A 14,205-nucleotide genomic window follows, 5' to 3' on the forward strand; every position below is an offset into this window, starting at 1 on the left:
GCCTACTAGGGCTTAATTGCAAAAGTTGATAAATATGAGTTTTAGATGCTAAAGGATTAAATTGAAGAGTATAATTGAAGTAGAGGTCCTTAAATGGTAATTAGATATAATTGAAGTAGAGGTCCTTAAATGGTAATTAGACCATTAGGTTTCCATGGACAAAAATAGACATACATAGATAAAAATAACTAAAGTTTTAATAAAGGGTATTTTAGTTAGTTGGTAATTAAAAGATTAAGAAAGGGAAAAAGATGGAAAAATGTGCCCATCTTCTTCATTAGGACGAAATTTCATGGGTTCTTCATAGCTAGGGTTTTTTCAAGCTTCCAAGCTTCCAAGTTTCATAGTAAGTGATTCCAAACCCCGATTTTAATGTTCTTTATGTTTTTGAAGTTCCGGTAACTTATTTAGCTTATTCTAGCAATAATTTAACCTAGGGTTCATATTTGGAAAAATATTCATAGGTGAAATGTGTTTATTTTGATGTTTTATGATAGAATATGAAGCTTGAAATTATGTTAAACGACTTGAGTTAAGCGATTTTAAGCGAAAATGAGTAAAATGACATAATCAATAAAAATACCTAATGGTCATAAGTACATGTTAGAGAGGGAATTTGATGTTGCCGTAGGTAAATAAATGATCAGCATGTCATAAAACATAAGAATTAGGGATAAAGTTTCATTTTCGAGCCTTAGGCCAAAAGTGTAAATATGCAAAAGTTTAGGGGCAAAATTATAATTTTGCCAAAGTTAGAGTTAAGGACTATTTTGATAAATGTGAATATTAAAAAGTTAAATTTTCTATTATAGATCAAGAAGAATGAAATTCGGGGTTAGACCGAGGAAAGAAAAAGGTTGAGGACTAAATCAAAATATTTGATCGTATTTTGTATCGAGGTAAGTTTACGGTAAATAAATGCAATGTTTTATTAATTATAATTAATGATGTTATTTTTCAGCATCTATATATTTATTTTGTAAATTTATTCCTTGATGATTCAAGCAAGAATTGATGGAGAAATGATACTTAAAAGTCCTGGTTGAACCTTAGGAATGTGTAGGATACAAATGTCATGACATTAGGATTTAAGGATACCAAGTAAGACCATACCAAGGCATGGCATTGGTAAGTTCTACAAGGCAAGGAAATCATGTAGGACCATGTCAAGACATGGCATTGATAAACTACTATAGGGAAAAGATCCCATGTAAGACCATTCCAAGGCATGGCAATGGTGAGTTCATAAGGCAAGGATACCACGTAAGACCATGTCAAGACATGGCAATGGTAAGTTTAAAAAGGAAAGGTACCTGTGTATCCTTAGTATTCCAAATGGTTCAATGGAAAATTCAAAGAGTGTACCAAAGGGAAAGTAAGATAAGTCCGTGTTCGAAAGGTTCAAGTTATCTTGATAATTCATTTAGAATGTCGTTATTTATTTAAATGCAAATTTACTAAGCTTTATGCTTACATCCATTCTTTTCTCTCTTTTTTACAGTATCGCAAAGTCAACTCAGAAAATCGTAAGGACGTCGGAGATTGCCTCACACTATCAACGAGTTATCTCGGTATTTTGTGACTAGAAATACTTTAAGTTATGGCATGTATAGGGACTTGGCTATTTTTTGTGTATGTCCTTATGATATAATTAAGGAATGGCATGTGAATACTTGGTAATGATCAACTTATGATATAGCTAAATAAGAACATGTTTTGGTATTATGTATGCCTAAATGAGGTTTGATGCAAAGAAACTATGAAAGAGTAAGAGTTGGCCATGGAACAATTAGGAAACAACAGCAGTGATGTGGTTTTGAAAAATCACTAAAAATTGTAGAAATGGAATTAAATGGTGAATAAGATATAAAATTAAATCTTATTGAGTCTATTTTCATAGGAAAGAAACAAAGTAAGCAAAGGAATTCTATATACTAAGATATTTAAATTTCTGTAAGACTGGTTCAGAGTGACTTCGTGATCCCCTGTTCCAACTTTGGAAAATCACTAGAAATTGTACAAAAGAAATTGTAAGTCAAAGTCTATTTTCATTAGAAACAAATGGAAACATTAACCAATTTCTGTATAATGAGATAATTGATTTTTAGTGAAGAGAGGTCAAGCCCGCTGAACTGCAAAACAGGGAAACATTTAATGAATAAACTGTACTAATTGGCCAAACCAAAAATTCAGGAAAAATTATGGTAAGAAGATATATGAGAATAGTTTTAGGGAAAATTTATGGATTTAAATTTCAAGTTTCGTAACTCAAGTTATAATTAATTTAGTGACTATTACGCAGATGGACAGTTTTATTATGAATAGTGAAATAAATTGTTTTGATTTGTGTAAGTAATTGAAAAATTTTTAATGTTCCCGGTTTGGTCCTGAACCGTTCCAATTGCACGTTTTAAGGCCTCGAGGGCCCGTTTTAGGGATTTTATTGTATGAATGTGAGAGAATTAATTTTTTTTAAAAGTAAATTTAATTTATGCCCCGAACAAGTAAGATAAGTCTGGTAACGCCTCATCCTCGACTCCAGCGACAATCTCGAGTAAGGGGTGTTACATTAAACTTGACTCCTATTAACCTAAAGGAAAATGTTAAACTTAGTATAACAATGACCACTACCAAACTTATATAAAATATATTTTACAATATCTTAAATGGTGATCATAAGTCGGTGTTGCTATATCAACACTACCGCCTCAACACCAATTCCCATAGTGCCAAGCTGATGACATAAGCTTTTGAGTTTGTTTTCACACAAGTCTTTTGTGAACAAATATGCAATTTGGTCTTTTGTCTTGACATGTTCCAACTTGATTTCTTCTAACAAGACTTTCTCTATAATAAAATGGTAATGCACCTCCACATGTTTAGTTTGTGCATGAAAAATAAAATTCTTTGCCAGATGTATAGATGACAAGTTTTCACAATGTAAAGGAATTGGAAAATCCATTGGCTGATGTAACTCCTTCAATAGTTGAAAAGCCAAGTGCTCTCTTAAGCTGTTATCGTCACTGCACGATACTCTACTTTTGTAGTTAACAAAGGTACTATTGGTTGTCTTTTGCTACACCAAGAAATTTCTACAGACCCAAGCATAAACACATAAATAGAAGTTGAGCATCGGGTATCACGGTCTCCCACTTAGTCAACATAACAATAGCCAACTATCTTGTAATCTCAACTATAACATCCCACCTTGTGAACTCTTAGTTTTCGGTTACTGTTTGGCATATAAATGGTAAATTAAGGATAGATTTATTAAAGTATTTATCTTGGCTAAGTAGAGAATTCTATGTAATTCTTCATTTCGCGAACTCCCAATTTGGTGAGCTCTAATGTTTTTCAGACTTCTCTATTAACTATTTGCCTACCCCAGATGCTTTGGGAGAACTCACTAAGTTTGCAGTTGTTTAAGTTTGCTTATTATTTTAGTGCATGATGATTTTGTTAGTCAAGTTTAGATTTAGTTAGAACTAAACTAGACTACTATAGATGATAAGACCTAAAATTTGTTAAGTGCACTTAATCACAGGAATCAAGAGTGTTAATGGAATTATCTATTTTTTCCACTAATCCTTGTCTCTGTTGCTTAAGTAAATAAGGATAGCGGAGGTTTTCATGAAATACCTTTATGTCTTCTTCTTCTTTATTGATTTTCTATGTAAGCCTCTGAAAAACCTAAGTCTAGAAAATTTCATAAATATGAAGGGTCAAAGTACTTAGCTAACATCTACATTAATACTAACTTCTTGGTAATTACTGATGAACCCTTAGGTTATTATTGAATTTATTTACGTGTTTTTTGTATTGTATGCATAGATGTTAGAATGTGTGTGAGGAAGGAAACTTTCTAATTCTAGACTAAGTGGTATTGATTCTTAATGAATTTTATGATTGGATAGATTTATTATCTAATGTGTATAATTATCTTTGTTTTAGCTCAAGAAGCTAACGAGGGTATAAGCAATAAAGACAAAGAATCTACTTTGTAGATTAATGCTAGAATTTCTAGTGGGTTCTTTCTACTTCCATGTGTTGTGAATTCCATTTCTATATAACTTAGGTAAATGACCAAAGTACCCTAAGTAGAAATTTTTTAGGTACATGGCTGGCATGAAGATGGGTTGTGTTAAGTTGGCGTACATTATACGCCCATGTGTTAAGTAAATTGGTGTACTAAGTCTATCTGTGTTCTGTACATGTCATTGGGCGTACTATAATTATCGTGAGTAAGTCCTTCTCAAAGGTTCAATTGTGTTGTAAGTAATGATAAGTATGATTTCTCTTTGTAACTCACTAAGTTCGTATGAACTTACTCTGTTGTCTTTTCCTTTTCAATCTTGTTGACTAAAGGAAGATTGTTTGTTAGAAGGACTACGCCAAAGTGATGCTGCTATTGTGAGCTGACTGTATTGTTCTATATCATACAAAATTCTTAAGGGTGGCATATAAATATAATTTGGAAATGATCTGTTTAAAGAACTACTATTTTGAAAATACTCTATTTTTACATGATTTTTTTATTAAATATCAATGTCTGGATTTGAATTATTATATTCTGTTCAATGAAATTTACTTTTTAAAAATTATACACCAAAGTGTTTTGAACGCTATTTTAAACTACCAATGATGACATTGAAACTTTAGTAAAGTAACAACCATTATACGTTTTATATTTGTAACTTTGTAAAAAAGATTTTATAAAGCTTTCGCCAAATTATTTTTCTTTAAGTTAGTCTAATTTTAAGTTGTGACACATCATTCTCAGATTTGATTATCATGTTCGGTTTGGCGTGTAACAAGTTTGGTATCAAAACCAAGGTTTAGCCAATCTTAGAAAATCGAAGGTCGTGTCATGACCCATCATGCTTGATACATCTCTGGCTTAGTCCTTGTGTTTTAAAACAATTTTAATTTTCTAATAGTGTTAATAACAATGTCTAAAGGATCCAAAGAAGCAATCGATGAAGAAATTGAAAGTTATGTGCCTTCTATTCTAGTACAAAAACCTACAGCTAGTTTGGGAACAGCTGGCAATGCTTTTCGAAATGTTTTCTTCACGATGATGATGTAAATGTTTAACCAATTAATGGGGACTACTCAAACACCCCAAGCTCAATAGCCTTAGCAACCATAACCAAAAGTGATACGCCCAACACGACCTACACCACCAATACCAGTTGTAACTCCATCTAAATGAGATCTTTAGAAAGAGATTTGTAAAAGAGGTGCTAATGAAGTTTTAGGTGACAAAGGTTATGATCCCACTATGGCTGAGCAATGGTTGTCTAAAGTAACCCCTAAGAACATGATTGATTGGGAGTTATTTTTGGAGAAATTCAGAGAAAGATACGTGAACTAAATGTATGAACAACATATGAAGAAGGAATTTTTGTATCTTAAATAGGGAAGGATGTCTATGATGAAATATGAACGTTGGTTTGTTAGACTCAGTCGTTATGCTAAGAACATATTCTAGTCAGAGAAAGAGATGTGACAAGTTTGAATAGGATTTGAGAGATGCAATTCGTGCTTTGGTAGTAACTTCAGAATGTAAAAGTTTTGCAGCTATGACAATTAAAGCTCACAAAATAGAAACAATGATTCGAGAAAGAAGCAAAAACTTTGAAAGAGAAAGAATGAAATGTGGATTGTCTAGTCCTTCACCTCCAACAAATTTCAAAAAGCTAAGAGATCAGACTTCTTCAACATCAAGAAGAGATTCACAACTTATGAGTTTCATGCGTGAAGGAAATGGTAGACCGATTATTTCAATGGCATGTTTAAGAGGATCCAGAATAATAAGAAATGCTAACTATGATCACTATGGAAGAAGCCATGGTGGAAAATGTTGGAGACATTCTAGAGCATGCTTTGGATGTGAATCAAAAGATCATCTAGTTAAGGATTGTCCTTCCAAGATAGAGGTAAGTATAGGATAGTCTGTTTGTGGGCCTCAGAAGTTTCAATAAGAGGCCAGCTCCGAGGTAGCTATAAAGTCTAGCAATTTGGGGACACCAAGGAAAAGTTTCACTAAGCCAAGTTTTGGAGTATCCACTCGAGTGTGTGTAATAAAGGTAAAAGAAGATGCTAATCTACTAGGAGTCATAATTGGTAAATTTTCTATCCTTGGAAACAATATTTATGCATTGATAAATCTAGGATCAACTCATTTTATATTTGTACTAAAGTTGTAAAGATCTTAGTCTTGAGGTTGTGTATTTTGATACCAATGTGTTAGTGACTAATCCTCTAGGTCAGACTACTACGGTTAATAAGATGATAAAGAATTTCATGTTGGTGTTAGGCACGTACACTTTCTTGGCAGACTTGTTGTAATTGAGTTTTCATGAGTTTGATGCTATATTGGGACTATATTGGTTGACTAGATATAATGCTATAGTGGATTATCATGCTAGAGGTGTGCGTTTATTGACTACTGAGAGTAAGGAAGTATTAATGCTCGTTCGTACAAATTGGTTTGGCAAATAGGATAATTTCTGCTATATCTGCTAGAAAATTGTTAGTTAAGGGCACATACGCTTACTTAGCGTACATTATGGAATCATCTAAGTTGAGAAAGGACATCAGTCAAGTTCCAGTTGTAAGGGATTTCTCATATATGTTTCCAAGAGAACTTCTAAAGATGCCACCTGATAGAGAAGTTGATCTGTTGTAACTCAGTGTACTAGATTAAACTAGTTTTCGCACTTTAGGAGTTTGAATACAAGCATTTTGGTTAAGTTTTAATTATGTTTTTACAACTTTAGTTAAATTCAATAAAATGTGTAATTTGAGTCTTTTATTGAATTTAGGGGCCGAATGAGGCCTAAGGGTGAGCTAAAATAATTTGTGAGCATATAAGAGACCACTAAAAGGCATGCTAAGTCGATACTGGTCACTATGTTGCAACACAAAGCATTAGATGTCGCAACATAAGGATCATAATAGAAGAATTTCAAGACTACATTCGGTTCTGTGACATAGCCTGGGGATGTTGCGATAGACCCCTGAAGCTAGAGCATACCGCCCTTGATGTCGTGACACTGGACCTGGTGTGTTACGTCATCACCTCTGTACGGGAAATAATTACAATTCAGGAGCATTTTTGTCTACACAATCAAACATTAAGCACGAGAATGGTAGTTGACCTAGGGTTAAAGGACAAGGACCAGTCTAAAGTCTATAAATAGGCTCATTTAACACATTTTATGGACAACTTTCGTATTGTATAATTTTCTCCTTAGATTTTGTTTTTAGTTTTTCCCTTTTCTTAAGTTTAGGTTTATTTCAAGTTCTTGTTATTTGCTTTTGTGGGAGAAATTAGATTTTTGAAAATAATCAAACTCTGCGAGGATTCCACGCTAAATTCTAATACAAATCAAGCTTCTTCTAAACTATATACTCGTGAATCATTGTTCATGTTTACTCTTTCTATCAATGTTATATTGTTTATGAGATCAATGAGGAACTAATCTGCTTGTGGGAGATTAGCGAGTGGAGGTATGATTAATTAATTATTTTGTAGGGTTCTCTTAGCATCTTAGCTATTCAGGAAAGGAAGAACCTAAACCCTAGGCCTGACTCTAAGAAGTCATAAAGGTGGGAATTAACCCAAATTTTGTATGACCTATCCGTGATTACCTTGACCCTAAATCGGTTTAGACTGTGAGGTCGAGAGATAAGTAGTTCATTCTGACTTATTATTTTATTAGAAGATCAGAAGATCCTACTAGGATATCGACTAGTTGATTGAACAAGAAAACCCGAAGCAACAATTGGTTATGATTACTGAAGCAAGATAATCACCCATGCTCAGATTTGGTATATTTCGTTATTTGATTTCTCGTGATTTATTTCTTTTTTTCTACTCTTTTATTGTTACTATTAGTATAAATTATCAAACCTTTCTTTTTATTTTCATTGTAATATAATCCATTTAAAGCACTACTTAGATCTATTTATCCTTAGGTTAGAATTAATTTAGTGCTCGCCTTCCTTGGGTACGATTCTCAAAGAACTCATCTACTCGTTGTAACTATATTACAACCTGACACATATACTTACGGATATCACGTTTTCATATATTTTGTGTAGGATTTCTACCCTGGACATTGGTACATCTAGAGGCGTTCAAAAATAGAGTTTCAATTAAATTGGAACCTAGAATAGTGCCTATCTCCTGTACTCCTTACAAAATGGCACCGTTAGAACTAAAAGAGTTGAAAGTGCAGTTGCAAGATCTATTTGATAGGGGATTTATATGACCGACTGCTTCACCTTGGGGTGTGCCAAATTTTTTTGTGAAGAAGAAAGATGGAACACTTCGCCTATGCATAGATTATCGCCAATTGAATAAGGTAACTACAAAGAATAAGTATCCATTACCCTGAATTGAAGATTTCTTTGATCAACTGTGTAGGTATACTAATTGCTCCTATGGCTACATTTCGATCAGGGTATGACCATTATGAATTCTTAGTGATGCCCTTTGGCTTAACAAATGTGCCTGTAGTATTCATAGACTTAGTGAATAGAGTGTTTCAATCCTATTTTGATTAGTTTGTGGTGGTTTTTATTGATGATATTTTGGGTTACTCTAAGAATGAAGCTGATCATGAGAACTTGAGGATTGTGCTAAGAATATTATATGGAAATCAGTTATATGCCAAGTTCAATAAGTTTAATTCTAGCTGAGAGAAGTTCATTTTCTGGGCCATGTGATTTTTGCTAGAGGTATTAAAATGGATCCTAATAAGGTAAAAGCATTGCTTGAATGGAATCCGCCTAAGAATGTCACTGAATTTTGCAACTTTTTGGGTCAAGCAGGCTATTATAGAAGGTTTGTGAAAGGCTTCACAATGTTGCCAACTCCCCTTACTCGTTTGTTGAAAAAGAAAGAAAGGTTGAATGGATTAATGATTGTCAATGATGTTTTGAAAAGTTGAAAGTAGTCTTAACTGAAGCTCTAGTCCTAGCTCAACCAGAATCTGGCGTGGAGTATACTATATATATTGATGCATCTTTGAATGGGTTTGGATGTGTGCTTATGCAAAGAGGTAAGGTTGTGGCATATGTATCGTGCCAACACAAACCACATAAGAGGAACTATCCAACCCATGATTTGGAGCTAGCAGCAATAGTTTTAGTATTAAAGATATGAAGACACTATCTTTATAAAGAAAAGTGTCGTATGTTCTTATATCACAAGAGCTTGAAGTATTTAATGACACAAAAGGATTTAAATCTACTCGAAAGACATTGGATGTAACTTCTAAAATATTATGATCTAGCATAGAGTATCACCCTGGAAAAGATAATGCTGTGGTTGATGCTTTGAGCAAAAAAATAATGCCAGTATTAACACCCCCATGAGAAAAAGTAAGTATGGCTGCTGATGGATCATTATTGGTAGAGCTAACTGTTAGACCAACTTTTCTTTCTCAAATTCTAGAATGGTAGGTGAAGAATGTGCAATGTGGTATGTATAAGCAATGTATGATGTCTTGATATGGCCATGACCCGGGACCCTCCTAGAGTTGGCGTGGAACCTTGGAAATGCCATTGGGTTTATCGAGAGTTCATGGAAAAGCAAGCCAAGCAACCCTTACAACCTGATTCGAGCTCATCTAGCTCGTACCTAGCTTATTAAACTCATTTCAAGACGTTTTAGTTTATGCATAGCTTGCTGGAAATAAACATTTAATTTAGTTTTAGTTAAATTAGTTTATTCAGCTCAAATAATTAAAGTTATGTTTTTAATCTATCATAACCTTGACATTTTAATTGCAGTTTAATGTGTCTGATTTTAATACATATTTAATAGTTGTTTAATAGTTATTTAAATGTGTCTAAGTTTGAGACAAATTAAATTCATGTTTCAATTAATTTTGTCTAGCTGAATTTAATTTGTCTTAGCCTAATTAACTAGCTGAATTTATTTATTTTAGATACATGCATATACGGCTTAAATATGGTGTTGTAACACCCCAAACTCGGCCTGGAAGTTTGGCTCGAATTTGGCGTGTCACATTGAAGTGTTTTTCGAATACCATGTTTCCATTAAAAACCCTTCTTAATAATTAAAACTTATACTCTTTTAAACCTTGTTAGAAAACCTCAATTTGAATAACATTCTTAACAACTTTGTAAAAATCTGGCGATTCTTGGAAGCTTAATTTAAAAACAATTATGTTACGTGATGTTTTGAACAATAGTAGTTGCTTTGGAAAACCGTGTTCTAATACTAGCAATTATAAGAACAATAAATAAAATTCCAAATTTGAAATCCAGAAAATTGCAACGGCTTTACTACAACCCACATAAAACGTTTAAAAGTAATAATCAAAATTGTAACATAAACACTGTGTGTGGCTTCCTCCGAGCCCCTCGCAGCCCCGATCCGTCAAAGGCTAGAAATTACCTGAAAGGTTAATAAATGGGGTGAGTTTACGAAAACTCAGTGTGAAATCCCCTGCTATAAAAAGGAACAGTCAGTCATATAAAAGAATTAAAAGTCTGGCCCCAGCCTTACTTAGAGTTTTAGTATCAATTGGGCCTTAGCCAACTATAACAGACAATACTAGATGGGCTTTAACCCATTACAGAATAAGAAACATTATCAGAACTAGAATCAGAATCAGAATCAAAATCAGAATCAGAATCAGAATTAGGTGACAGAATCAGAATCAAAATTAGTATCAGGTAACCAAATTAAAATCAGAATCAGCATCAGGTAACAGAATCAAAATTAGAATTAGAATCAGTATCAGGTAACAGAATCAAAATTAGAATGTGAATGCAATCCCAACCCAGCCTATAACCAACCGCTACACTCCACCTGTACCAGCCCTACACTCTATGTGGGGAATAGCTCAACCCACCCAGCCCTGCACTCCACGGTTTAAACATTGTCGCTTTCGATTATCGAATATTGTGACAAAGTCACCAGATACAGATATTGTGGCAGAGCCACCAAAATAGATAATGTGGCAAAGCCACTTAACAGAATACGTGGCACAAAGCCATCGATAACTGCATCATGTTAGGCACATAGCCATCAACTAGAGTAACATAACCGGCACATAGCCCTAGGTAAATGTGATCGACACAGAGTCGTCAATAACCATATATTGGCACATAGCCTTAGGCAAATACGTTTGGCACAGAGCCATAATCAAGTTGGCACAGAGCCATATGTAGGTTAACACAAAGCCATAATTAGAAGGCTTTAAGCCATCGGTAGCTGTATCATGTTAGGCACATAGCCATCAGCGACGGTAATATAGTCGGCACACAGCCTCGGGTAAATATGATCGGCACTCAGCCATTGATCGGTCCACAGTCGTCTTGCGCAACCCGTGCGACCTTATCAAATCAGTATGAATATACGGCTCTTAAGCCTTCGGTGGATCCACAGTCGTCAAGCAACTATGCGATCCTAACAGATCAGATCTTCCTCCGTACAAAATCCCAACCCATGCAACATGCCATGTATGCAGAATGTCATGCCCATATTTGAATCAAACAATCACAGTCAAGTCATTCATATACCAACATATATTCACAATCAAATTCATCAACCACACAATCCAAGTTAGTCACTTGGCCACAAGGGCAAAACAGTCATTTAACACTTTAGGGACAAAATGGTAATTTTACCCCACAAGGTATCTCGGTAATTCCACCCTATAGGGGTATTTTAGTAATTCTACCCTACAGGGGTATTGCGGTAATTCTACCCTACAGGGGTATTTCGGTAATTCTACCCTACAGGGGTATTCCGGTAATTCTACCCTACAGGGGTATTCTGGTAATTCTACCCTACAGGGGTATTTCGGTAATTTTGTAAATCGAGGGTAAAACGGTAATTCTGTAAATTAAGGGTACTTTGGTAATTTTACAAGTCGAGGGTATTTCAATAATTTTACAGGTCGAGGGTATTTCAGTAATTTCACAAATCAGGGATATTTTGATAATTTTACAAACTAGGGGTATTTTGATAATTTTACAAACCAGGGGTATTTTGGTAATTTTACAAACCAGGAGTATTTTGGTGATTTTATAAACCAAGGGTATTCTAGTAATTTTACAAACTAGTGGTATTTTGGTAAACTAAAGTATTCTAAAGAGGGATACCAATACGAATGGCCCTAAAGCCTATTCTCGGCCCAAATGGGCCCACACGCTCGTGTGGCCCTTTTAGCCCAAATCTAGCCACAGATATGAGATTTACCTAGCCTAGTCCAATATTTACTACACAATGAAACAACTTATCCAATTGGACCCGTAGGCCCATTGGGCCCACATGGCCCCTTTCGGCCCATCGCGGCCCATCGTGGCCCAAAGTAGCCACCCTACAACTAGAGTAGTGAGAAATACACACCTGATTAGAGACTGGAGTTAATCCATGCTCCGAGCACTTTTAGCCGACGCCCAACCCAAACGAGCACGCCATAAAGCGAAAGGGATCAGCCAAGAAAGGTACCTTACTCTCCTCATGGTTCTCTCTATTTAAAGCCAACTTCGCATCCACTCTTATGTTAGCTTCTAGATGTGGGATCCCTCCATCATCAGAGTTTAAATTTAACACCAACTCTTGCCACCCCCTGTTAGCAAAATAAATGCTCTTTGCTTGCCATGGGATTCGAACCCATGCCTCCCCTTAAATGCTCCACACACTACTTGCCACTAAGCCACAAGGCTTTTTGTGTCACAATTTCTCCAACAATATTCTTAAGGCCTACCTACTACACCCAGGGTTTGATTCACCTTAAACCAAAATTTTTCCTAGAGTCCAGGTTTGAACCCAAGACTTCTCCAACACTTCTCAGCACACTTAACCACTAAAACAAGCCTTCATTAACGAAATTTTCATGCACAACAGAATATTATAAGCTGCCTTCAACCGCTCCCATACTCAAGGCCCAAAACTTCTAGGCCCAAATTCAGGGTATTACAGGTGTGCTGATGATTGAGATGCTCCAAGCACCTCTTTGTGTATGCCAAGAGCCATTGAACTGCTGATTCCTTTTTCCCAAGCTGGCCATTGTGTTCTCCAACAACCCTTAAGTGGTTTCACACTTGTTGAAGGTCCCTTTCATACTCATGGCTTTCAGTTTTGAGCTTTCACACCCAAGGGCTGCTAAAATTCATTTGTTCACACCCAAAGACCATTGAAGTGCCCCAAGCTAATATTTAAGAGCTCAAGCCTATTCAAATACTCAAGACAGTACCTTAAAGCCTTTTCACACCTCTTGGCCAAATCTAGCCTAGTCCATTCAGCTTCATTCAACTCATTTTTCATTTCAATTAATCAAGCTGGTCTAGGAAGCATCAAGGGACATTTGGAAGGTTCAAGGAAGTTTCTAGCACCATTAAGCTGAACACATGCTACCTATTCAGTTCTCTAATTGTCTATTCAGCTAGCCATGTAATTGAGCTATAAATATGAAGCTCTTTAGTTGTATTTTAGACTTTTTCCTACTTTATGAACTTTTTATATCTTTGTAAGTTTAATTCAACTCTCGTTGTTCTTCTAAGACTCAGCTTGACTTATCTAGCTTGCTAGTGGTGTCAAAATTGTTTCTTTGTGAACTTATCACTCAATTGAGTGTGGCGTTCATCCTATTATACCTCTAGGTCCTATCTCGACATAGATAGCGGGTCAAGGTCATTTTCATCAACCTTCTATCACCTTCAGTGTCGTATAAGTCTCAGGTCAATACTCTTTCATAGTATTGGTTCATTCTTGACCTTAAGTCTACTTATCCATTTTAATTATCATCCCTACTTTGTTTTGATACTTTCCCTTCACTGAACTAATACCCATTTTATTCCTAAGCCTTTCGAACCCATTGCTTGCACCTAGACTTAGCCGAATCGTATAAACTCCAATCAAAATGATACTTCTTTATTTTAACGATCGGGCACAACTATGACTCGAATACTTTCGTAACTTGAGATCGTATCATATGGTATCAAAGCTAGTCAAAATCGAGGAGTATGAACGTTTGAGCATCCCCAGAATAAGTTTTTGAAAAAAAATTCAAAAAAAATTCGTGTAAAAAATATATATATACCTAGTTTGTATTTTTGTACAAAGTTCAAAATATGAAAAAAAGTTCAAAATTATAAAAAAAATAAAGAAAGAAAGAAAGAGGCTAGTTGTTGAAAGTGATCGTCTATTTTTTT

This window comes from Gossypium arboreum, chromosome 9, assembly GCF_025698485.1.
Source record: "Gossypium arboreum isolate Shixiya-1 chromosome 9, ASM2569848v2, whole genome shotgun sequence".
In the NCBI taxonomy this organism is placed as follows: domain Eukaryota; kingdom Viridiplantae; phylum Streptophyta; class Magnoliopsida; order Malvales; family Malvaceae; genus Gossypium; species Gossypium arboreum.